Below are 26,990 nucleotides of genomic sequence, written 5' to 3' on the forward strand. Positions count from 1 at the left end.
GTGCTTTACCGCGGGCTGCGTTCGCAGCTACAGTAAAGCAGCGAAGGGTGCCATTTTTGTCAAAATGGCCTCAGTCTTCTTTTTTCGCCATTTCTTTGTGGAAGGGTCCCTCTTCACATTTTCAGGTTTAGACCCTTTGTTCATTTTGTCTTTGGCGGGATTCATGAGTGAAGCCCGCCTCTGGCTCCAGGGTGTCTGGCGGGGGCAAGAATCGAGGGAGGTGCCCGAAACTCCCTGTGCTTAGTCTCCTCAGAAATGCACTCTTAGGTGATTTGCCAGCTGGCTGTCGGGCAAGGACAACCACCCTGCTGGGTGACTGACAGCTAGACTGGAATGAATGGGAGAAACCTACATAAAAGGCAAGGCTTTTTGGCTAGGAAGGCAGAGTCAACCACTGGACAAAGAAATCCAAAGAAGAACTTGGAAGAAAGGCCTGCTGCAACTCCTGGACCGTTGGTTTTCCCAGTGAAGCCCTGCTGCTGTGCTGAAGCTCCAAATTCGTTTCGACTAGAAAAGCCCTGTAAAGATGACTTCTCCCCTTGAGTTGGTGGGACCAATCAACTCTAAAGTAAGCCACCTGGACATCCTCTTGAAGCTGGTTGTATTTCCACTGCAGTTGCTGCTGGAAGAGCCAGGGAGAGGTAAACCAGATTGTGTGCGTTGCTTTTAAGTTGGCCAAGAGCTCGAGGAAGATCCTCCGGACTCCCAGGAAGCAGGACGGACCAAGCCTGAGCCACCTCAACAGAGTGTTGGACCCCAGATTCAAGGAAAGCCCATCTCAACAGCCAAGAGTCTGCTGTGGTGCTATTTGCTGAGACGCGAGGAGCTGAAACCGCGAAGTGCCACTGAATAAAATTTGGTCCTTTTCTGTCGCCGACCGTCCCCTTGCAGTGCAGGAGTCCTCCAGATGTCCTCCCTCTTGTCCCCACGAATGAGGCCCAGGAACACAGGTTCTACAGAGCTACACATGAACAGAAATGCCAGCCAAAGCCCTTTTCTTCTAAACCAAAGTTACTGTAAAGTATAAGAGAACTTACCTCTTGTTGTGTAACCTCACTTGTTCTCAGTGGAGACTTGTCTTGGTTGCTTCTGTAGAGTTGCTAACAGCTTCTTTACCTTGGTGTCCGGTCAAAGTTTTGACTCAAAAGGGTCGAATGACAAATGAGTCGAGTCAATTCAACCGAAAACAAAAGGATCACATTTTTTTTAAATGTATATATATTTTTTTTGGCTTTAGTATAGGAAATAAAAGGTGTTTTTACACCAGAAATGGGGGCTTGTGGGGGGGACCCCCCAAAAACAAATTCAACCCTTTTTTCGGTCGAATTGACTCACCGCTTTTGTCATTCGACCCTTTTGAGTCGAAACTTTGACTTATAACACTTTACCCCACAAGCCCAATCAGCATGTGGCCCTATTTTGATGTTTTCTTTTCTTCAAAGACTTCTAAAACATTGTGCAAGACATTTACCTACCTGCAAGAAGCGCTTCAGCTCACCTTGACTTTTGTCCAATTGACTTTGGCCTGGCCTGGCTCCCTAAATAACTCTTCTTCCCTCTGACTTTGTGTTTATCCCTCCTTCTAGGAAGGGGTTAACTTACTTTGCATTGAGGGTTACCAACTTACTTACCTGCTTCAGAATATTTGTGAGACCTCTTGTTTTATTCTAATAATCATTTGCCCTAAATGCAACAGTGATATATTAATGCCCACAGTGTCCTAATTATTGAAGTCACCTGAGGGTGTAAGAAGTGTCTGTGTGGTATTCCAAGTGGGTATTTGCTGATTTAGGGAAACTCATGCCCCTTCTGGAGAAGGCTTACTCAAATTGACTGTTAAATAAATTAATAATTGTTTAATCAAGAAACCTTGTGTGTAAGAGTTTATTTGAATACTTGTCACTATGAATTTCTGTGTAACTCCCCTACAGCTCTCATTGACCCCTCTTGAGATAAGCCTGGCTGCTCAACACGCTACCAACCTGTGTAGTACAGAGTTATACCAAAGGTTGGGTTCCTATCGCCAGGAGGTCAGGGTTGTTGTAGTGCACCCAAAGGTTACTACATACAATCTTGCCTAACACTGGTGGAATCTATTATAGAGTTGTTATACTAATGGCCTCATCACGAGTTGGGCGGTAGGGCCAGCGCTATTAGTGCTGGGACTATTAGCGCTACCGCCAAACCCCCCCGGCGCTAATAGTGCCGGATCATGGGTTTGGCGGAGCGGTTGGTTCCCATTCCCCATTGGGCCATTTGGGAATTCCTCATTCCCCATTGGGCCCAATGGGGACTTTTCGCGCCATTACCGCCGGCAGATTTCCCGCCGGCGGTAATAGTGCCAAAAATCAGCAAATCTGCAGCATATTTAACCCCAGCTCAGAGCTGGGGGAAAATCAGCTAAGGCCATGATCTGGCGGACCCTTAAATGCGGCGGTAATAGCATTAGCACCGCATTTAAGGGTTACCGCCAAACTCGTGATGAGGCCCTAAGTATTTGCTTTGCTTTTGTTCAACTAAAAACTTTGCAAGGCCAAGCTCTACTAGAAAAACAATTGTAACATGCCAAATATGGATAACTTCAGTCAGGAAGCCCTAATCATTTTAACAGTGAGCAACTGAAAGAAATATTTAAAGTCAGGAATCTCCCTGTTAAAGGAAAGAAAAATGAATTGGTTGCTAGATGGTTGAATCATCAAAGTCTGGGTAGTAGGACTGTCACACCTACTAACCCAGGAAATATGGAAAATGAGAATGAGGATGATAATGCAGAGTCTAACTCTGATGTTTTAGAAGAGTCTGAAGAGGGAGAGGAGTCTCAGGAAGAGAGCCCCTCTTTGCCTTAACAGGCCTTTTTGCCTCGCCCTTTAGCCACTGGGACCCCACAAGGTGCATCACTGAGTCCAGAATGTGTGTCTCATTTTTTGCGTTGGAATTCAAAAGATTACAAATCCAAGCTTAAACCAAACATCAGGACATCAAACTTAGGAAACTAGAAATGCAGCATGCTCTTGAAATGAAGAAATTGTTTCTTGAAAATGTTTCTATCCAGAGTCCTCTAGGTCTTCCAGACCAAAGAGGCCTGCATACCCAATGAAGCAGTGATTATGTAAGATATGAAACTTTATGTTTTGGACTGGTTGGGTGCTTATGAATACAATTATGGGATTCAGGGTTTCACAGGGAGTCAGTTCATTCCTTGGCTTTTGTCTAGGCTCCCCCAGGTCGCAACTGATGGTGTAATGGAGGTGGGGGAACTTGGAAGATTGGAGTATGGAAATGTGAGGCTAGCTTTGATAGCTAGATTTGGGAAATCTCCTTCCCAGTACCTTAAGAGGTTTAGGACCCTCAAAAAGGCTGATGGTACCCCTTGGGCTTCCTGGGTGTGTGAATGTTTGGAAAACTTAGATGGCTGGGTTAAGGGTTACAGAGTGAACTCCTTTGAAGGAATGAGAAATCTATTTTTGTTGGAATCTATTGTTGATGGCTGCTCTTCTGAGCTGAGACAGCACTTGGCTGACTTAAAAGAGATTGATCCCAAGAAGCTAGCAAAAGCTGCTGACTTCTGGGTTGCCAATAGACCCACTCGCAAGGATTCTGGGGCCACTCACAAAAAGGATGAGGGGAAACAGCACAAGAAAGATGACAAAGAGAATTCTAAATCCTCCAATACAAAAGAAGGCAACAAACATAAGAAGGGTAAGCCATACGGGAAACCAGGTCACTCTAGTGAAACATCTGGTGCCAAGCCAGAGGGAGGTCAGCAGAAACCCCCATTCCAGAAAACATTTGGTGAATGTTATGCTGTGGGTCTACTGTCCATGTGAAAGGAGATCCCAGATGTAAGGGCAACCCTTCGGGGGTCCACACTGCCTCCTTAGCCTTCATCCCTTAGGGAGAAGTACATATGGCAAGTGGAAACTTTCATCTATTGGCTGAAAACCCCATTGGAGTCTCAGCAAGTGTTTCTTTAGTGTCCCTGGGTCTGTGGAAACAGCAGAATTTAGATGTGTATAACTCTATTCCAGATAACACAAATGAATACTACAAGGACAGTGTACTTGTGAATGGTCAGGAACCCCCTGCCATTAGAGACACTGGGGCCAGCATCACAGTGGTGGATGAAACCTTTTTCAAACCTGAGGATGCTGCTAAGGCACCCAAAGGCCCCACTAAGCTTGCTGGAGGCCCAGTCCAGATGGTTCCAATACTTCCAGCGGATCTATGTGATCACTGCAACCCCGTAACTGCGATGGCAAAAATGCTGACACCAGTTACGGCGCGGCGCAGTGATCACATGAATCACTGTGCCTGCTTCCCCCAGCCTACATTACCCCTCTCCCCCCCCCACTCCACTCACCTTTAGGGCAGCACACACAGAAGTGTGCCGCCCGCCCCCTGTGATCCCTGCAGCGTCAGCTCTTCCCACTAACATGGGTTAGAGTTGACGGTGCAGGGTGCTTTTTTTTTTCTTAGGTGTCCCCCGCTTTCCGAAATGGTAAGCGGGGGACACCCCCGCAAGCCCTGACCCCCGTTACTGCGCTCAGGTAGAGCGGTGGACACCCCCGCAATCCCTGCTCTGCTTGGGCGCAGTAAATTTCACCCTCATTTTGTGCACCTCCAAAGTCGCAGTGACTGCAGGGGTGCAAAAATGAAGGCGACATTTTTGTACAATACCCTACCAGCTGTCATCCAGTGCAACAATATGACTGTAAGAATACCTGTCAGTGTTCAGAGTGAGGTGCCTGAGAGAGTCCTGTTGGGGAATGACTTAAAAACTCTTGGAGTTATATCAAGCACCCCCAGGCCTCCCAGTAAAAGGAAGCAGGAACAGACTGAGAAGGCCAGAGACTCTCAGTGGGTTGTTACAGAGGAACCTATAACACCCAGTCCACAGGAAGGATAAACTTCTACTTCCAGGAAGAAAGAGACAAAGGGGAAACCCAAGGTCTCAGGAAACAAGAAGATTAGCACGCCTGTGCACAAAACCAGGACATCCCCGAGAGGACAGTCCGAGGTCACACCTGTGACCCCTCCACCAGCTGAGGCTGAGTGTGAGGTCCAAAAAGAAGATGGTGAATCAGCTACTGATGATACAGAGCTGGAAGAAGACCTTCCCCCTGTTGGAGATCTGGATTCTAAAGACCATTCTGAGCTGCAGACTTTGCTTGCAGAAGATGGCCCCTGTAGGGCAGACTTCAGCAGAGGTCAGAGAGAGTGTTCTACTCTTGAAGGACATCACCAACAGGCAGCTTCCCAGCTGGAAGGGCACGTGCAGGGAAGCACAGGTTGTACTGGGAGGAAGGCCTCCTCTACAGTGAACCTATTGAGTCTACCCCAGGAGACTACAGAAGACTTGTAGTGCCCCAGGAGGTGAGACCCCATTTTTTAGAGTTAGCCCATAAGATTCTTTTAGCTGGCCACTTAAGTTTTAAGAAGACCAAGAAAAGGATTTCTCTGTATTTCTACTGGCCCAAGATGGGGTCTAATGTAGATAAATTCTGTAGAAGCTGTCACACTTGTCATTGGCGGGATTCATGAGTGGAGCGAAGAACGTGACACCTTTGGTGCCTCTTCCTGTGGTGGGAGTCCCTTTTGAGAGGGTAGGAATCGACATTGTTGGTCCCTTAGACCCTCCCACATCTTCAGGCAACCGATTTATATTGGTTGTTGTAGACTATGTACCAGGTATCCTGAAGCTATACCTATGAGGACTGTTACTGCTCAGGCAGTGGCTAAGGCCCTTCTTGGTATTTTTACCAGGGTAGGTTTTCCTAAGGAGGTCATCTCAGACAGGGGGACCAATTTTATGTCCCACTACATGCAAGCCATGTGGAAAAACTGTGGACTACCTACAAGTTCTCAACAGCCTACCATCCCCAGACAATGATTTGGTGGAGAGGTTTAATAGAACTATGAAGAGCATGATAAGTGCTTCTGAAGAACCCCTTAGAAGAAAGTGGGACCTTCTACTGCCATGCCTTCTCTTTTCTTATAGAGAAGTCCCTCAAGAAGGGGTTGGCTTCAGCCCCTTTGAGCTCCTCAATGGTCATCCGGTTAGAGGTCCATAGGCCCGAATCAAGGAGGGGTTGGAGAGTGCTCCTTCCCACAAGCCAGTGAGAGTCACTGACTATGTGTTAGGTCTCCAAAGAAGAATGAAACACATGGTGACAGAAGCTTCTGATAACTTGAAAGCAAGTCAGGCTCTGGTTAAACAATGGCAAGACCAGAAGGCCAACATGGTTGAGTTTACTCAAGACTAGCTAGTTCTAGGTATGGTACCTACAAGGCAGAGGGCCTTATAGGACAAATGGATTGGACCCTTCAAGGTTGTGGGCAAACTTGGAGAGGTCAATTATTTTATGGAATTAGGCAATCGTAAGGAGGCCCCCAGGGTCTTTCACACCTACCGCCTAAAGGCCAATGGCCCTCATTACGACCCTGGCGGAAAGTGACTGACCTGACCGCCACAGCGTAAATAGCGTTTCCGCCATTGCACGACGGAGCAAAGTGCGGCTAATTCCGACCCATCGGGCACGAGCACTACTCCATGGCGGAAGTGCAATGTCCGCGATGGCGGAAATGTCCCCAAAACGCCCCCCACCGCCGTCGTACGGCGCCCTAGGTGCAATTCCGCCAACCATCTTAGCGGACACCGTAATGAGCGGCAATCGGAAAGTACGGTGACCGTAAATATACGGAAACGGAAGTAAAAACATGGTCCCGGAACGGGAAACAGCACGCCGTACACCTATAAAATCAGAATTCCCACACAACCATTAAAAATACTACCCTGAGACACATCACAACCCGTCATCCACCCTAGTGAAAACAATAACAATGGGAAAAGTAGCGAAAAAAGCGTGCGACCGCAAGCGGCAGGTCCACTTCTCCCGTGAGGAACTCACCGTGCTCACAGAGACCCTCCAGGAGAATGCTGCCGTCGTCTTCTCGACGCAAATGACCAGGACGGCACTTGCGAACAAGAAGGCCATATGGGCCCTGGTGGCACAGCGGGTAAGTGCGGTGGGGACCGCACCCCGCAACCCACAGCAATGCAGAAAGCGATGGGACGACCTGCGGATACGCGTCCGGAGCATACTTTCTGCCAACCGAAACATTGCCACAGCTACCGGGGGAGGATCGGAATCACCCATCAAGTTGACCCCCTGGGAAGAAATCTGTGCCTCCACCATTGGAATGGAGAGTATAGAGGGAGTCGGAGGGATGGAGAAAGGAGTGCAGACATCCGAAGAATCAGGTAGGTGGGCCAAATAAAACAATGCTAAATCCACAATGTCCAATCATGTGAAGTACCATGTGTCCACATAGTGCAACAGTAACACATGTCCAGGAGAACGTCCACATACATTGGCCTGATAGCGCACTTTAAAACTCACAATAAATACATAAATAATTAAAAACCCTAAAAACACCCTCTACACGTGCAGCATGCACACCCTAACTGCAGGCTGCAAAACAACGGCATCCTCAATCCACACAAAAATGAAACCACCTCCAAGGCCCCGACCCAAATCACCCTCAGGTACCACCCCAATGCATGTGATACATTGCCATTCCAATTTCAACAGACCCATTAATAACGCTCGCCCTCCTTTACTCCACCACAGGGTCCGATTCAAACGACGAGCTCCAGGACACCCCTACCAGCACACCTGCAAAGAGGGCCAAGACCAACGGCCAAAGACCCTCCACCTCAGCTGCACGCATCAAGACACGGCAGCAGCACAAATCAAGTGACAGCACACAGGAGGGAACTTCAACAGGCACCCCAGCAGCCAGCATGCCCACAACAGCACCACCACAGGTCCCCCCAATGGATGCCACAGAAGGCACTGCTTCTGGTGGCAGCAGCACCATAGGTGACACTGCATTAATGGCAGCATGCTCCGACACAGAAAACGGGGATGTCGAAGTAAGATCCATCCATGACCTGTCTCAATCCCCCTGTTTGTTCCATCCCGTACACCATGAGGATACCACGCAGGGGCACCCACAAGACGACGACTGGCCATCCCCCACAAGCCCTGTGGCAAGGCAACATGAGGTGACCAGCCCCTCTGTGACACCACCGCAAATGGCCATGGCCCAGCAGAGGCAACAGTCCCTCGACCAGGTGATCGTGCAACAGCAGCAACTGGCCACGCTCCTCAAGGACCATGCTGATGAATGTGGGGGTACTAAGTCAGCCATAGAAACATCTACTGAGACACTTAGGGCAGAAATGGAGAGAAGTACAGAGACACTAAGGGCACAAATGGAGAGAAGCACCGAGAGCCTGAGAGTACAAATGGAGAGAAGCACCGAGAGCCTGAGGGGGGAACTGCATGCGACGTCCAAAGACGTATGTGCTGAACTTGCCGCTGTGCGCCGTGTGCTCACTGAGCTCTCACAAACCCTTAGGGACATGCATGGACGTGAGCAGGCAGAGACATCATCCGTTGCAAGTTCCGTCCAGGGCAGCCCCCAACGTAGATCTGGGAGGAACCTGCGCTCCACAGGCAGGGGTGCCCCTGATACCCGCAGAGGGGGCTTGCAATAGCGTCTGCCCACTGACAATGAGCATCTTTGGACACTGGTGTTCGGGGGGGAGGTAGGAGGGTGGAGGGGGTGTGTTGGGCTCACTTGGGTGGCGGGTCGATGGGGTGTGTAACATAATTTCACATATGCGATAAACATTTCACTATCATCCAATGAGATGTGTGGACATTGATCTTTGTGTACGAGGCCATTATAAGCGTACAGTCCATATTGTGCATGCTCCAGACACACACATTGCCACAAGTCCCGTGTCCATGTATCAGCCACCAGGCGTGAGTGCTAGAAGCATGAATCTATGAGAATCTGACGAATGTCTCGGCCCTCCTGTGCCTCGCGGACTCCTTGAGGTGCTGCCACATCCCCACCCTCATCATGACCATCTTCAGGTGCTTGCAGTTCTGCGTCAGGGGGCATGGGCACATATCTACGTACGCACATGTTGTGTAGCATGACACATGCCATGACCATCTTTGCCACCTTCACATGGCGGTACAGGAGTGCCCCGCCAGACCTGCTGAGGCAGCGGAAACGAGTCTTCAGTAGGCCGAATGCCTGTTCTATGACTACACGGGTACGTGAGTGGGCATGGTTGTAGTCCTCCTCATGCTGGTTCTGTGGGTTCCGGAGTGGTGTAAGGAGCCATCTCTTCAGTGGATACCCGGCATCACCTGTATGTGGACAATAAAGGATGTTTGTGGAATGACATTGCTACGTACGGCCCCCCCCCTTCCTGCCAGGTCATTGCCGCATCACATACCCCACATTATCATGCATGAAATGAGACTCACCGAGTAGCCAGGATCTGTTCCCTGCGTGTCGCTCCATGTAGCGTGGTATTGTAGAGTTCCTCAAAACCATAGAATCATGGGTTGATCCAGGAAATCGGGCACAACAATGTGTAATGATCCTGTTGGAGTCACACACCATTTGTACATTCAGAGAATGAAATTGTTTTCGGTTGCGGTACTGGGCCTCCATGGCATGCGGGACGACCAATTCCACATGGGTGCAGTCGATGGCACCAATGCAACCCGGTATGCCGCCAAGTGCATGGAATCCCACTTTTGTGTTCGTAATTTCCTGCTCCGAGCGTGGTAGAGAGATGTAGTCGTCTGCGTGCTTCAGGAGGGCATCGAGCACTTGCAATAGTGTCCGTGAGAACACTGGCTGTGAAATGCCATGCAACTGTCCGACTGTGTGCTGGTAGGTGCCTGTGGCCAGGAAGTGGAGTACAGACACCACCTTCAGTAGGGGTGGAATGGCGGTTGGGCTATCTATCATGCTGACAAGGTCAGCCTGTGTCATCTCCACAATGGCGGTTATGGTGTCCCGGTCCAAACGGTAGAGGGTGTGGATCTGCTCATCCGTGAGGTCGAACGGATGTGCTCGGAGGCGTGGGATTGCGGGCTGCCTGCGTGGTGGTAGTGGCTGTGCTGGCGGGCCTTGCTGGCCCTGCCTTGCCCTCCTCCTCCTCCTGCGTCTCCTCTGTGCGGCCGGTTGTTGTAGTAGTTGCTGTTCCTCTTCTTCTTGAAGTTGGAGTACTTGCAGTGCAATCAGGTCCCCCAGGGCCAACATCGCTAGTCCTGCCGGTAGCATTTTGGTGTGGGTGTGGGAGGGGGTTGGGTGTGCAATTTATGTGTTTTCAAGCTGTATTGCCTCCACCTGTGGTGATTCATTCCACCTGTGCAAGCTGCAATCCCCTTTGGGCGAGCACGTCCCGCACACAACGCTGCAATTCGACGCATGGCATCTTGCTATTACAATCATGTATATGATCCCGATGGCAGTGAAATATTGGTTCATATGTTCATTCTGCTATGGTCCCATTGTTTCACATACTATCTTTGCAGTCGAGAACAAACTTGTGAAGGGTCAGTGGAATGTAGTACTCGATTAACGGTGGACCCTCATGCAGCACTGTACCGCGGTTCACCGACGGGCGGGGCGTCCCATTTGTGAGTGAAGCCAGTTTGCATTTACACACAATGCCGCACTACATGGATGAATTTGTGATTTCAAGCGGTCACAGATGCCTTTTCGACGTGATGTTGCAAATGAGGTATTTGAAGGACGGCGCTTTCGGTCTTCAGCTAGCAGCGAGGAGACGCCCACAGGTCTGACTGCAAATATAACGTTCTATTGTTTAGTGTCCTTGGGACAGGGGCCATGGCGAGAATGCAATGATTGATATGAATAGTATGGGATGCGCAATAGCGTAGTGGACGATGAGGCAGGACGTTCCCAAATACATCTTACTTCACAACGCTGGAATCCCGGCCTGGAGCACAGTGGATTTTGCAGACTGCATTACGCACAGACTCAATGGAAATTTCACATGTGATGTGAGTAAATAATCATGCGTTTTCATACCGGGATGAGGAAATGATGTATGGATGCATGGACAGATGATTTAATGGAGAGTTTGCCATGTACAGGGCTTTTTGGAATCTATCCACCTCCCCTGCGCTATGTGATGCAGAGCTGCCATAGTGGGACCATCGTCTATCTGCCCTTGTTGTACCCTCCGTGTCTCGACGCGCCTTCATACACTTGTGTCTATGCACGTTACTAATCCCATCGAATGGATTCTGTTTTGACAGACGCATGCACACAAGCACTCGTGTGTAATAGTGTTCCCAGCTCGATTTTTATAGTTATGATTCGCAAGTGATTTTTGGATGGGAATAATCCTTTGGAGTGGGCTAGCATGCATATGGCTGTAGATTTAGTGTGATCATTGAAGTGAGTAATACGAATCAAGTTCTGATGGCCTACTATTCTTTTTCATTTCATTTGGGTGACAGGTATCTCCTCCCCTTTTGCCGCTGCCATCTGTATGCCACTCCTGCAGATGGCTTTTACTCCCGGCACCTGCTGCTTCGAGTTAATCAGTGGAGCACCATTACGATCTTATGGGACGATCGCCAATGGGCCACATGCCCTTACGCAGTACTAGTGGCTAGGAGCAACATTTCGAGCTTTCAGCTGGACTAGTGCCTACCTAATGGGACGGCCCTGCGGTTGTAGGCGCTTCCATGTTGCCTTTTTGAACGTGAATGTAGCCCCTGTGTACCATGAAGGAACAGGGCGTCACACAAGAAGAAGCTGGTCATTTATTGCGGATGCAGCCCACAATGATGAAATGTATTTTGGGGTTCATGACCTAATGGCTGTATGGGCTTGGTGATTTTGTGGTGCATTAAATGTCTATTCTGATTTTAACCGTGTAGCGTTCTTCTTTGCAAGTAATGTAGCATATTCCTATTTGTGGTGCGATGTTTTGTGAGAAGATCTGCATTGTGTTCCGGCTTCTGAGTATAGTTGCGTGGTACTGTACTGGCCGCGTTTGCCTACGAAGCCCAGTGTGGTCAGGGATAGGGGCTACCATTGTGACTGTTTTAATGATGTCCTGCTCATGGGCGGGGGATTTGCTTTTGTGTAACAGATGCCGGTCAGCCAGGTGGATTGGTGGAATGATGTGATTATCTGAATATGGCTGGTCACAGGTGCCTGTGTTTGCGTGCGTTTCTTGGAGGGAGACTGAGGTCATGTCCATTGGAATGGCTTCTGTATTCGTGCCATCTGTGCCCTGCAGCTCCCATTGGCCACTCTTGAGATGTGCCTGGCTGCTCAGTCACTCTGCCAACTTGTGTGGTCCATGCTTATGCTGATGGTTGGTTGGTTTACTGGCAGGAGTACAGGGCTGGTGCAGTCTCCCTCAGGATACTGCTTTGTATGTTGCCTTACACTGGTGTCAGTCGATGGGGGGGCCTGTTTTTGTTTGTCTCATTTTTCTGCTCATGTTGCTGTACTTGAGCCTTCACATGCCTGTGCTGCATCAGTGCGGCAATGGTGCCATGGCATAAATGGATGGCCACTCACAAGGCACTTGGAGCACCTAGATTCATTTGTTCGTTGGCATGCATGGGTGGCTTGTACATTTCACTGGTTGCATTTGTGTCTTCATTGCACCTACGAGGAGTTGTGCAATGTGGCCAGGGAGTGGTGTACAGGCACTCAGTAGGGCCGTTTACGGTTGATTCGCGAAGCCGTACTTCTCACCATGGCGGAATGGTACTTTCCGCCATGCTTGATGGCGTTAGGTACATGTCCGCTTGGATCGGAATTCGCGTACCATTACGCCATGGTGGTAATTACGGTTTGGCATGGCGCGCGTGCGCGTACTTGGTGCAGTTAGCGTTGGCGTTCACTACGGTGTCGCTAATGGCATCGTACTTTACGGTGACGGGTCATAATCGCACCGAGCGCTATTCGATGGCGGTATTGCATTTCCGCCATCGTTTTTCGATTTCCGCCAGGGTCGTAATGAGGGCCAATGTCTCTAGACAAGAACTGGGAGCTTTGCTTCTAGCCTCTTCTCAGGCGGAGGAGGAGAGTGAGCCTCTACCTGACCTCCTCAGGGGACAACCCTTAGATGGAAAGCTAGAAGGAGTTAATCTCTCCTCTGATCTGACACTGGAGCATAAGGAGGAGTGAAAAACTCTGTAAAATCAGTTTGCCGCACTGTTTTCACTATCACCAGGCTTGACCCCTTGGGGCCAGCATGAGATACTCGCTGGTGACTGTCTCCCTGTGAAAAGCAGGGGTTACAGGATGTCAGACTGTGTAAGAACCCACATAAAGGAAGAAGTCAAGAAGATGCTTGATCTTGGAGTAATAGAGCCATCTACAAGTTCATGGGCTAGTCCTGTTGTACTAGTGCCAAAAGCAGGATCCAAGAAGTTCAGATTCTGTGTGGACTATAGAGGTCTTAATGCAGTCACCAAGACTGATGCCCATCCTTTACCTAGGACAGATGAGCTGGTGGACAAACTTGGTTGAGCCAAGTACCTCAGTACATTTGACCTAACCACAGGCTATTGGCAAATAGCTCTGACAGACCGTGCCAAGGATAAAACTGCATGTTCAACCCCAGGAGACTTCTACCCGTTTAAGGTGATGCCTTTTGGACTAAAGAATGCACCTGCTACATTCCAAAGGATGGTGAATCATGTACTGACTGGGATGGAGGACTTCTGCATGGCATACTTGAATGACATTGCAGTGTTCAGCCCTACTCGGAAAGAACATATTGATCAAAAGTGGTCTACCTTGGACAAGAAGTAGGAGGAGGTGAAATAAGGCCATTGCCTAGCAAGGTACAACCTGTACAAGACTGGGCCACCCCTACTACTCAAACCCAAGTGAGAGCCTTTCTAGGTGTCACAGGTTACTATAGGAACTTCATACAGAACTATGGGACGATGGCTTCTTCCTTGTATGTGATCTCCTCACCCACATTTCCCAAGAAGGTTGGGTGAAATGAGGAGAGCACCAAGGCATATGAAGGACTTAAGAAAGCCCTTTGTCAAGCTCCCGTCCTTAGAGCTCCTGACTACAACCAATCCTTTATTGTACAAGCTGATGCTTCCAATACAGGTATAGGTGCAGTTCTGAGTCAGCTGGATGAGAAAGGCAGGGAACACCCATCTGCTTCATCAGTAGAAAATGGAAGGACCCAGAAACAAGGTGGGCAACCATAGAACGTGAATAGTTTGCCATTGTGTGGTCTTTGAAGCAGTTTAGACCATACTCGCATGGATCTACTTTTGTAATTCAAACAGACCACCAACCCTTGAGATGGATAATGCAGATGAAGGGGGAAATCCTAAATTGTTAATAAGCCTTCAGGGGTTTGATTTTACCATAGAACACAGGTCAGGGTGTAATCACCAGAATGCGGAAAGTCTCTCCAGAAAGTATGACTGACTGAAGTAAAGTGATTCATCCAGGGGTGGATTAAATCCTCCTGTCCCTTAGTCTGGGTGAGGATGAGTGTTGGGGAGAATTCTCCGAAATGTGCTAATTCCTCTCTACCTTAGAGACCCCAGCAACTCTGCTGGATTTTGAGGACTTGAATTTTTAACCTGGAGAAAGTGAGATCCTTTTCCCCACTCATGTATTTTTAATGTGATTTGAACTCTGTGTTTCTTTGTTAAGTATGGAGTCTGACAAACTCCATAGGCATCATCTTTACATTGTGCCACACACCACCTTCAGTGCAGTGGCACAGGGAAGTCTTTCAGATTTCCCAAAGGTTTAAATACCTTCTCTTGGATAAACTACTGTTTCCAAGAGCAGTGAAGTGAAATTGACTTTACTTACATTTGTAACTTTCTAGACCCAGCACACACTATGTTACAATAGGGTGCTGGGGGGGTTACTTACTAGCCCCTTTGTCTTGCACCTCATGTAACATTTTTATGTTACCCTTTCCTCGATGAATGGCTGGTGGTAGTGGTTTAATTTTAACTACCGTGGTGTGCTTTTACCGCGGGCTGCGTTCGCAGCTGCAGTAAAGCACACAAGGGTGCCATTTCTGTCAAAATGGCCTGGTTTTCTTTTTTTGCCATTTCTTTGTGGAAAGGTCCTTCTTGAGATTTGCTCTATGCGCCAAACTAGGTTTGGTCCCTTTGTTCATTTTGTCTTTTGCGGCATTCACGAGTGAAGCCCGCCTCTGGCTCAGGATGTCTTGCGGGGCAGGAAGCAAGGGAGGTGCTTGAAACTCCCTGTGCATGGTCTACTAGGAGACAGAAATTATTGGCCAGCTGGCTGTCTGGCAAGGACAACCACCCTGCTGGGTGGTGACTGACAGCTTGGCTGGAATGAATGGGAGAAACCTACATAAAAGGCGAGGCTTTTTGTCTTGGAAGGCAGAGTCGACCACTGTACGAAGGAATCTGAAGAAGAACTTGGAAGAGATGCCTGTTGCAACTCGTGGACCACTGGTTTGCCCGGTGAAGCCCTGCTGCTGTGCTGAAGCTCAAAATTCGTTTCGACTAGAGAAGCCCTTTAAGGATGACTTCTCCCCTTGAATTGGTGGGACCAATCAACTCCAAAGTAAACCACCTGCACATCCTCTCGAAGCTGGTTGTATTTCCACTGCAGTTGCTGCTGGAACCGAAGAGCCAAGGAGAGGAACACCAGATTGTGTGCGTTGCTTTTAAGTTGGCCAAGAGCTCCAGGAAGATCCTCTGGACTCCCAGGAAGCAGGACTGACTGAGCCTGAGCCACCTTAACAGAGTGCTGGACCCCAGATGCAAGGAAAGCCCTTCTCAACAGCCAAGAGTCCTCAGTGTTGCTATTTGCTGAGACTCGAGGAGCTGAAACCGCAAAGTTCCAGTGATTAGAAGTTGGCCCTGCACAGGAACAAAAGCCATCCAAAGCCCTTTTCTTCTAAACCAAAGGTACTGTAAAGCCTAAGAGAACTTACCTCTTGTTGTGTAACCTCACTTGTTCTCAGTGGAGACTTGTCTTGATTGCTTCTGTAGAGTTGATAACAGCTTCTTTACCTCACAAGCCTAATCAGTTTGTGGCCCTACTTTGATTTTTTCTTTTCTACAAAGACTTCTAAAATATTGTGCAAGACTTTTACCTACCTGCAAGAAGTGCTTCGACTCACCTTGACTTTTGCCCAATTAACTTTGGCCTGGCCTGGCTCCCTGAATAACTCTTCTTCCCTCTGACTCTGGGCCTCATTACAAGTTTGCCAGTCCGGTAACAACGGTACCAGTAAGCCTGCCGGTACCATTGTTGCCGGACCGGCAAACTATAAGTTCTGCTAGCGGGTGCCTTCCCCCCTGCCAGGTCTGAACTGGCATGGGCGTACCGGCACCCGCAAGCAGACACTGGCGGTAGCACCCGCACCATTCTGAATGGTGCCGGTGCTACCGGCCTCCCCATTCCCATTGAGCCCTATGCGGCTCAAATGGGAATGGGGAGTAAAAGTTTCTGGCCCCTGGCAATGGGGAAATACAGGGTCCGCCAGGGTTGTAATGGGTCTGTATTTCCCCATTGCCTGGGGCCGGAAAAATGTGCAAGTTTGGCGGCACCTGCCGGTTTTACCAGCAAGGCTACCGCCAAACTTGTAATGAGGCCCTCTGTGTTTAGCCCTTACCTGCTTCAGAATATTTGTGAGATCTCTTGATTTATTCTAATTATCTTTTTCTTTGACATGCTCCTAAGTATTGCCCTAAATACAACAGTGATATATTAATGTCCACAGTGTCCTAACTATTGAAGTCACCTGAGGGTGTAGGAAGTGTCTGTGTGCCGTCCCAAATGGGTATTTGCTGATTTAGGGAAACTCAGAGTGTGTATTTTGGAGTGTATTTGTGTGTTACTATTATATTTTTCCTTCTGAAGAAGGCTTACTCAAATTGACTGATAAATAAATTAATAATTGTTTAATCAAGAAACCTTGTGTGTAAGAGTTTATTTGAATACTTGTCACTGTGAATCTCTGTGTAACTCCCCTACAGCTCTCATTGACCCCTCTTGAGATACGCCTGGCTGCTCAACACGCTACCAACCTGTGTAGTACAGACTTATACCAAAGGTTGCGTTCCTATTGCCAGGAGGTCAAGATTGTTGTAGTGCACCCAAAGGATACTGCATACAATCTTGCCTAACACCTCGGATAAAACTTACCAACCGAATTACCTTTCATACATGTGCTAAGCATGCAGTAACTTGAATGATCTGCATAATTCCGAGTCATTCGGACCCAACAGATATTTCTCTAATTTCAAAGTCTCATAGGACTCCATGGGAAAAGGCCACATATCCGCGCGCGGCATTACCCTGTGCAGTTATGTGGCATGTGGCAACGCTTTCGTGCAGGCGAAGATGCCCCCACACAAATGCAGGATTAAACGAAGAGTTAAGGAAACTCATAATTTGGCGGTATTCAGAAATACTGCACGTTTTACTGCTCATGTCAAACGTGCAAGCAGCCCCTCAGTGTTTGCAACTGTTTTCTTAAGGGATCCCATCACATCTGCTAAACGGTTAGTGGCTCCTGCTTCATCGGGATGTTCCCTGTGACACTATATAATGTTTCACGACCTTTAAAAAGCAGAAGCTTCGCTTTCATTGTACGCAGTACAGTTCAGGCCAGTGTTAAACAGTTAGCCTTCACTCAGTCATGTCTTTTTTTGTAATAACCAAAACTATCAGTTGATTGTAGAAGTTGCACTGTTTGTGCCAGCAATATGGATCAGTGACGTCAAACGGAGGACGCGTGTTTCCATCACCCTGACCCAGAATAACTCTAAAATTCTTAGAGGTGAGACGACCCATAACAATGGTGGCCAAGGCAGCATTACTTCACGTTGGTGAACATGAGAGTATATATGAAAGACGTGTTTGTGTCATCAACATGCTAGACAAAGGGTGGCTGTGCTGGACTATGCATTTACCCTAACTTTGACTCTCATGTACCTGAATGCTTAATGTAACCACCCGTACCATGAGGCGTGCCTGTGCTGGACTATGCATTTACCCTAACTTTGATTCTCATTTACCTGAATGCCTAATGTAGTCCCCGTACCATGAGGCGTGGCTGTGCTGGACTATGCATTTACCCTAATGTTGACTCTCATGTACCTGAATGCTTAATGTAACCACCCGTACCATGAGGCGTGCCTGTGCTGGACTATGCATTTACCCTAACTTTGATTCTCATTTACCTGAATGCCTAATGTAGTCCCCGTACCATGAGGCGTGGCTGTACTGGACTATGCATTTACCCTTACTTTGACTCTCATGTACCTGAATGCCTAATGTAGCCCACCCGTACCGGGAGGGGTGGCTGTGCTGGACTATGCATTAACCCTAACATTGACTCTCATGTACCTGAATGCCTAATGTGGTCGCCGTACCATGAGGTGTGGCTGTGCTGGACTATGCATTTACCCCAATGTTGACTCTCATGTACCCGAATGCCTAATGTAGTCCCCGTACCATGAGGCGTGGCTGTGCTGGACTGTGCATTTACCCTAACTTTGACTCTCATGTACCTGAATGCCTAATGTAGTCCCCGTACCATGAGGTGTGGCTGTGCTGGACTATGCATTTACCCCAATGTTGACTCTCATGTACCCGAATGCCTAATGTAGTCCCCGTACCATGAGGCGTGGCTGTGCTGGACTATGCATTTACCCTTACTTTGACTCTCATGTACCTGAATGCTTGATGTAGGCGCCCGTACCATGAGGCATCGCTGTGCTGGACTATGCATTTACCCCAATGTTGACTCTCATGTACCTGAATGACTAATGTAGTCCCCGTACCATGAGGTTGTGGCTGTGCTGGACTATGCATTTACCCTTACTTTGACTCTCATGTACCTGAATGCCTAATGTAGCCCCCTGTACCGGGAGGCGTGGGTGTGCTGGACCATGCATTTACCCCAATGTTGACTCTCATGTACCTGAATGCCTAATGTAGTCCCTGTACCATGAGGCGTGGCTGTGCTGGACTATGCATTTACCCTTACTTTGACTCTCATGTACCTGAATGCCTAATGTAGCCCCCTGTACCGGGAGGCGTGGCTGTGCTGGACCATGCATTTACCCCAATGTTGACTCTCATGTGCCTGAATGCCTAATGTAGTCCCCGTACCATGAGGTGTGGCTGTGCTGGACTATGCATTTACCCCAATGTTGACTCTCATGTACCCGAATGCCTAATGTAGCCCCCGTACCATGAGGCATGGCTGTGCTGGACTATGCATTTACCCTTACTTTGACTCTCATGTACCTGAATGCTTGATGTAGCCGCCCGTACCATGAGGCATGGCTGTGCTGGACTATGCATTTACCCCAATGTTGACTCTCATGTACCTGAATGACTAATGTAGTCCCCGTACCATGAGCTTGTGGCTGTGCTGGACCATGCATTTACCCCAATGTTGACTCTCATGTACCTGAATGACTAATGTAGTCCCCGTACCATGAGGTCGTGGCTGTGCTGGACCATGCATTTACCCCAATGTTGACTCTCATGTACCTGAATGCCTAATGTAGTCCCTGTACCATGAGGCGTGGCTGTGCTGGACTATGCATTTACCCTTACTTTGACTCTCATGTACCTGAATGCCTAATGTAGTCCCTGTACCATGAGGCGTGGCTGTGCTGGACTATGCTTTTACCCTTACTTTGACTCTCATGTACCTGAATGCCTAATGTAGACCCCCGGTACCGGGAGGGGTGGCTGTGCTGGACTATGCATTTACCCTAACATTGACTCTCATGTACCTGAATGCCTAATGTAGTCCCCGTACCATGAGGCGTGGCTGTGCTGGACTATGCATTTATCCTTACTTTGACTCTCATGTACCTGAATGCCTAATGTAGCCCCCCCCCCATACCGGGAGGGGTGGCTGTGCTGGACCATGCATTTACCCTAATTTTGACTTTCATGTACCTGTATGCCTAATGTAGCCCCCAGTACCAAGAAGCCTGAGTCTACTGGACTATGCATTTACCATAACATTGACTCTCATGTACCTGAATGCCTAATGTAGTCCCCGTACCATGAGGCGTGGCTGTGCTGGACTATGCATTTACCCTTACTTTGACACTCATGTACCTGAATGCCTAATGTAGCCCCCCCCCCCATACTGGGAGGGGTGGCTGTGCTGGACCATGCATTTACCCTAATTTTGACTTTCATGTACCTGTATGCCTAATGTAGCCCCCGTACCATGAGGCCTGACTGTACTGGACTATGCATTTACCCTAACATTGACTCTCATGTACTTGAATGCCTAATGTGGTCCCCGTTCCATGAGGCGTGGCTGTGCTGGACTATGCATTTACCCTTACTTTGACTCTCATGTACCTGAATGCTTAATGTAGCCCACCGTACCGGGAGGGGTGGCTGTACTAGACTATGCATTTACCCTAACATTGACTCTCATGTACCTGAATGCCTAATGTAGCCCCCCATGTACCTGTATGCTTAATGTATCCCCCGTACAGTGAGGCGTGCCTGTGCTGGACTATGCATTTACCCTAACATTGATTCTCATTTACCTGAATGCCTAATGTTGCTCCCCGTACCATGAGGCGTGGCTGTGCTGGACTGTGCATTTACCCTAAAATTGACTCTCATGTACCTGTATGCCTAACGTAGCCCCCTGTACCATGAGGCATGGCTTTGTTAGACTATCCCCTGCAACTGTAACCAAGCTACCCTGATGCAACAGCGCCTCGATGCCCCTGGGCTGCAAGTGCACTATATAAATAGAAATAAATAAATAAGAACCACCTGTACATTGTAATGTATGCATGAGCTTGCACTTAGAAGATTGTCACTTTGCACTTTGAGGTTTGTCATGTTGCACTTACTGTAATTAGCACTCTAATACCAGAGGGTTTGGTGCGCTGCTATAAATGCAAAAATAAATAAATAAATAAAGACTTAGGGGATCGTTAGAAGTTAATAATAATACTGTTACCGGTGCCTTATCTGCCGGTATTAAAGGCAGATTACAGGTGCCGGCAACAGTAAATTAATCCCCATTCCATGAGGGGATTGCCGGTGGCACCGGCAATACTGGTGCCGGTAATACCGGCTGTTTTTTGCCAGTGGGGTTCCTGACTTACCTCCAGCTCTTTAAGTTTTATTACCTTAGAATCAACCCCCTAGACCCGTATTGAATAAGTTATGCACTGGTGCAGTGCGAGTTTGCACCAGTATTTACACTGGCACAAAAATTGCCGTGATGGAGCGATCTATTTTTGAACCAGGCTAGTTTCCCGCCTTTGTAATGGTGTGCACGGAAACAGCATATCCTTTATGTAATACAGGCGCTAATGTGCAAAGTACATGGCAAATCAGTGCCGGATTGTGCATGCGTGCTCTGAAAGCACCTAGCGATGCACAGTAGGCCTCCCACTTCATGCATGCCAGAAAGGAATGGAAGACTCCAGCTTCAAAGAACATCTCGTGAGTCGCGGGGTTCTCATCGAGCACCCCGCATTTCTGTACAGCCCTCTGTTGCTTCCTAGCTAGGTGTGCACTGTGGAAACCTCCTTATATTCAGATATATAGCTTGCACCAGACACACCCAGGACTATCATAAATGCAATCGTATTTATAATTGTCAATACATTCATGCATGATACTGCTTAGAAGAGGGATTTCTGGAAGCAATGCTATACACACAAAGGAATGACATCTCTACTTTGATGAAGGGCCCGTAGATACTAATAAAACATTATTGATTGTCAATGCAAGTCCATAGCTTATTTTCTAACAGAAATAAGGGCAGTGCAGGGGCAGTGCATGGCAGTGTAGGTGCAGGTGCAGGGTGGTGCAGGTGCAGGGCAGTGTGGTGCAGGGCAGTGCAGGGGCAGGGCAGAGCAGTGCAGGGCAGAGTGGTGCAGAGCAGTGCAGGGCAGTGCGGTTCTAGTGCAGGCGCAGGGCAGTGCAGGTGCAGGTGCAGGATAGTGCAGGTGCAGGGCAGTGTGGTGCAGGGCAGTGCAGGGGCAGGGCAGAGCAGTGCAGGGCAGTGCAGTTCTAGTGCAGGTGCAGGGCAGTGCAGGTGCAGGATAGTGCAGGTGCAGGGCAGTGTAGTGCAGGTGCAGGGCAGTGAAGGTGCAGTGCAGGTGCAGGACAGTGCAGCGCAGTGCAGGGCAGAGCTGTGCAGGTGCAGGGCAGTACGGTGCAGGGCAGTGCAGGTATCCCTTGCTTTTAGTTCTTCAACAATGTGTATGCAATAACAAAGCAATTCTGAGATCCCCCTTTAGCATGAACTATGCCATGGCATGTCAACTGACATCTTTAAAGCTCACCTCAGTCACCTGGCCTTAAGGCGCAGTCAGCCAGACCGCAGAGTTGTGGGGTGTAGCCAGTGTGCGTGTATGGAAGCCTGTGTGGGATGAAGACACAGGGTTCCACTTCCCCTTTCTCGGTGTGCAGGGACAGGATCAGAGCAATCTGAGGCCTCGCCCTACCATCCTATTTTAGGGAAGCGCTGTGCAGACAGGGGTCTCCTATGCATTTTGCCTATCAGGGCAACACGTGTCTGGCAAAGAACGGCATTCGCTGGCCAATCAGGGCAGTTGGAAGGGTGTGTCTGTGTCCCCAACAAAGGGAGAGGGAGTTAGGAGAACCCAGACCTGCCAAGTGTTGGAAGCTTGGCCCGACTCCCACAACCCAAGATTACCCTCCTGCTTTCCAGTGTGGGCATTGGTGCCTACGGCATTGCCAATTGCTTACTGTCATTGCATGATGCTCCATATGTGTGTTATTACTTATTCGGCCAAGCAGTGTGGCATTTAAGCATCCCTGTGTCTTTCTTTTGCAGGGGTCCTGCAAGGAGTCCCTTCCATCTCACTTGGTTCCAGTCGAGTTTTCAAGAGGGTAGGAATCCTTTTCCAGAAGTCCCTCTGAAGCACCCTTAATTCATCACTCACTGCTGCCAGACACAGGCCACCAAACCCTCCTTGAGATTCCAACCCTAGAAAGCGCTCTGGGCAGAGTTCTCTTTTGAGTTCCAGCAAACACAAAATAGCTATACCTACTGCTATACTCACAAAAGACTGAGGAAATACATTACTGATGCCAGTACATACACAACTGCCTATTAAGCACAGTTTTAGGCTTTTAAGCCAAGATGTTTAGAACGTTCCGGTGTAAAATGCACCATGTGGCATCAGTTTTTCCAACTTTATTTTGTGTACGTGCCCGCTGTAAGGGATCAGGTCTCACTATGCTATATCTAGTGCTGATTTTGGTCCCCAGTCCTGCCCTTATTGCAAAGAATCCAAGCACACATGTAGCACACCGTTCCCTGGGATAGCGTGGCTTTCTTCTCACTGACCATGAGTTAAGGCCAGCAGCGCTTCTTCACAGAAACGAGCTTGCCCATCCCTTAGACAACCTCTCGTCAGAGGTTCAGTCACCAGCTAATCTAAACGCGCCTCTCTCTTGGGGTCGCGCCCAAGACTGACTGCGTAATATGTCAGTGTGGAATCACTCGGCTAGAGATGGCATCTCCTCCATCAAGGAGGTACTCGGCAGGACGCAGGAAGAAGCCTTCCTTCCACCGAGGTCAGAGGTAGCCAATTGCAGTCTCTCCAAATCCAGAGCCCCATAGCCTCTGAAGCCTCACACAACCAGGTCTTCTAAAACTCCACCGCTGTCTCCTCATTCAGCCAAACATGTACATTCTATGCTTGTTCCACAACCACATTGGTACTACAATCTTATCGCTCCAATTTAAGGTTGGGCAAACCCCTGAGCAGCATTGTTAGGGGCTCAAACTGAATACAGCCCTTGCTGGAAGTCAATAATGGTGCCCGAAGCTGGCCCGCAGGTTTGGCCAGACAGGGTTCTGAACAACCGCTCAATCAGGTGAGATTCGGTATGGTCTGGTGGTTCAGGGGACTTATTAATGCACCAGATCACTTTTGCTTTCTCTTTGTGGGCTTGGTTAGGCTGTAGGAGCAGGAGTGTACAGGGCATGACTTGTTCATGCCTTGCCATGCCATGTTCTTATTTTCTGTATGCACTTTCTGGAATGTCTGCGCTTGTCAACAATCTGCCCATCAATGTCTCTGAATGTACCCTGCATGAACACAGTTCCAACTCACAATACATAAACCAACCAAGCCACCCACACAGGGTCATTAACCTTTTATTTATGTATTCAGATTTGTAGAGAGCACGTCAGCCCGGGGGCATTGGGGCGCTTGTTACAGACATATCTTAGTTGCATATACACGAGTAATACATAATTTACAGGAGGAGTATGACATTTGTACAAATTTACAGTGCAGTATATTTTCATAGGGTAGCGAGTGTCACATATTATTGTGCAAGGAAAGAGGTCTTAAGTTTCCTACGAAAGACATCGAATACTACACCTCTATAACCAACTGAGATACCAGAGCCCCAACCAATGCATCCTAGCACGACAGGCAAAAAAGGCTCCCCATTGGATACAAATACCTCAATGTTCTCGAGACAGAACACCTAGGATCTGACCCGCATACAGTGCTCAGGGTACTTCCTGCATACAGCACCACAACAGCAGGGCTATCTTGCATTTTCCTCTCTCCCCATTATCCTTAACCCAACCCCCTGTGGCGTACCAAGTGGGGGGAAAGGGGGGGGCAAGCTGCCCCTCCCAGAGGCTCTTTTGAGAGCCAGAACGGGACATTTGTCAGTGGGACACCTCTCCCGTTCGGCACCTCAATTAGGGTGCCCAAGCGGAAAGGTGTCCCGCTGGCAGGACAATTTATGCTCTGTAATTCTTGCTCAGCACGCTCATTGTCCTGGCTTGAAACACTTATGTAAAGGCGCGTTATGAATGCCATATCATATCACATATCAGTAAGACACTTTACTCTTTCTGAACGAGAGAGGTGTCCCGCTGCCAGGACAATGTCCCAAGGAGCTCTGGGCATCAGAGGGCCTCTCCCATTGCTCTGTGTGAGGCAATGTGAGGCATTAGGCACTGATGGGAGGGGGAGGGCATGGACTATTAGCAGGGAATGTTGTCCCTTCAGAAATGTGAAAGCGAGGGAGCGATCAGAAGTGAGAAGGGTGCATAATGTTGCATGCTTTATGAAATAATTACTATAGCTTTAAATCCCAGGGGGGATTTCTTAGGCTTACATTAATTTGCATGATGGTATTGTGACTTTGCATGAAGGTTTGATAGAATATAACTAAAGCCATACTTTTAGTGCTCAACATATTTCTATGACAATGTACATTGTGTATAGTTGGTTTACTATGAAAGGCTAGTTTATTATGCATTGTGGTTTGCTTCTAAGCCATTGTTAACAATAAAGTAGCAGGACTTTTTTCGTGGCTCACCCCCCACTCTTGCAATACTGGATACTCCCCTGCCAACCCCCCTATCTTTCAGATCTGCCAGCGTACCTGGTGACCATGCAAATTGCAGCAGAGCAGGGTACAAATTCCAGTACAATAACACACCATGGCATAACATACCATGGCATAACATAACAAACGTATGTATCAGAGGAGCATTGAGGGTGTTTTTACTGGTTTTGCATCTCCTTTTGCCCCATTTTGTCTGTTTGTGTGATTGTCAGGGCTCCCCTTTGTAGCCTTGCTTTTTTTAACCTTTCATTACCTCATAAAATACAACATAAAATAGTGTTCACTGCCTTTCCCCTGTTGCTCATCCCTTTTGTTTCACTCTAAAAAGTAAAAGGAAATGGAGAATATAAGCCTTTCCCTTTTATATTCATAACTCCATTTGGCTGCTTGTTTGTCATACAAAGCATTGTGTGACTTTTCCATTTGTTTCGCTTACCTTGCCTTCAAAATATGTTTCAAGCATGGTTCTCTTTTGTATTTCCACTTGTCTTAAGCACCACCTATAAGCTGCAACTATTGCATTGGAGTGCAGCTGGGAGGGAGATGACATGTGAGGAGGGACATACAGCTTGTGGCTGTTTGTTTATTTACCCACCAAGTGACTGCCCCTGGCCATGCACATCCCTATGGCTATACCTGCCTCTCTGCGCCCAGAAGACATCAATTGGGGATCTTTTTGAATTAGCTCAATCAAGCAAATAAAATCAAAATTTGGCTTGCCAGTGTTAATTCTAAGCAGGTTGCTGAGAGCTAATGGCTTAATTGCAGTTGTAAATAGGCTACAGATGTAATAAAATTGTCTTTACCAAGTATGCCTTCAGGCACTTGATTTATATCTGTTCCTTGCAAAGAAGTCTTGTTAAAAATAAGCTTTGACAAAGCCAACAGTTTTAGCTTATGTATGGGCATTACATAGGCATTTGACAGGCACTGCTATCATATGCCATGGTAACCCCTCCATTATTCAACTGCTGCCAATTTACCATTATGATAGCGACTGCCAAATGCCCATTCCATGCCTACTCAAAGGCAAAACCATTGAATATGCCAGTGCTTTTATTGTCCAGTGCTAGTCCTTCCAAAGAAAGGAATTGAAACCATGAAGCAGGGCAGGGATTTATTTTTGGTGTAGGTACAGTTGGAGGAGAAGATGGTTGACCTCTTCATGGGACGAGAACGCTCATTGCAAAGTGGAGGTCTCAGATGACAACGATGTGCCTCTTGTGGTTGCCCTCCCTTTAGCTGATAGCTGCCCACAGACAGAGCACCTGCTTTATGGGGTAGGAGGTCATTGGAGCATGTCTCAGGAAAAGGAGAGGAGGCAGCACTGACAATGGAAGGTTTGTCACTGCCACAGGGAGGTGGGGGGGTGGCCGGGGTGGTGGTAGAAGAGGGAAAAGGACTGCCGATGGAAGGTGTGCCACTGCCAAATGAGAAGGAGAAAGAGGAGGAGGCAAGGCTGACAATTGATCGCCTTATGTGACAGCGATGGTGGAGGTGGTGGAGGCAGAGTCATGCAGGGAGTCCTAATGCCAGAGGTGGTGGATAGATCTGGAGAGGACTGGGCAGCCACAGCTGTCCTAATGCAAGAGGTGGGGGATAGATCTGGAGAGGACTGGGCAGCAACAGCTGTCCTAATGCAAGAGGTGGTGGATAGATCTGGAGAGGACTGGGCAGCCACAGCTGTTCTAATGCCAGAGGTGGTGGATAGATCTGGAGAG

Source organism: Ambystoma mexicanum, chromosome 11, assembly GCF_040938575.1.
Source record: "Ambystoma mexicanum isolate Mex_15411 chromosome 11, UKY_AmexF1_1, whole genome shotgun sequence".
NCBI lineage: Eukaryota > Metazoa > Chordata > Amphibia > Caudata > Ambystomatidae > Ambystoma > Ambystoma mexicanum.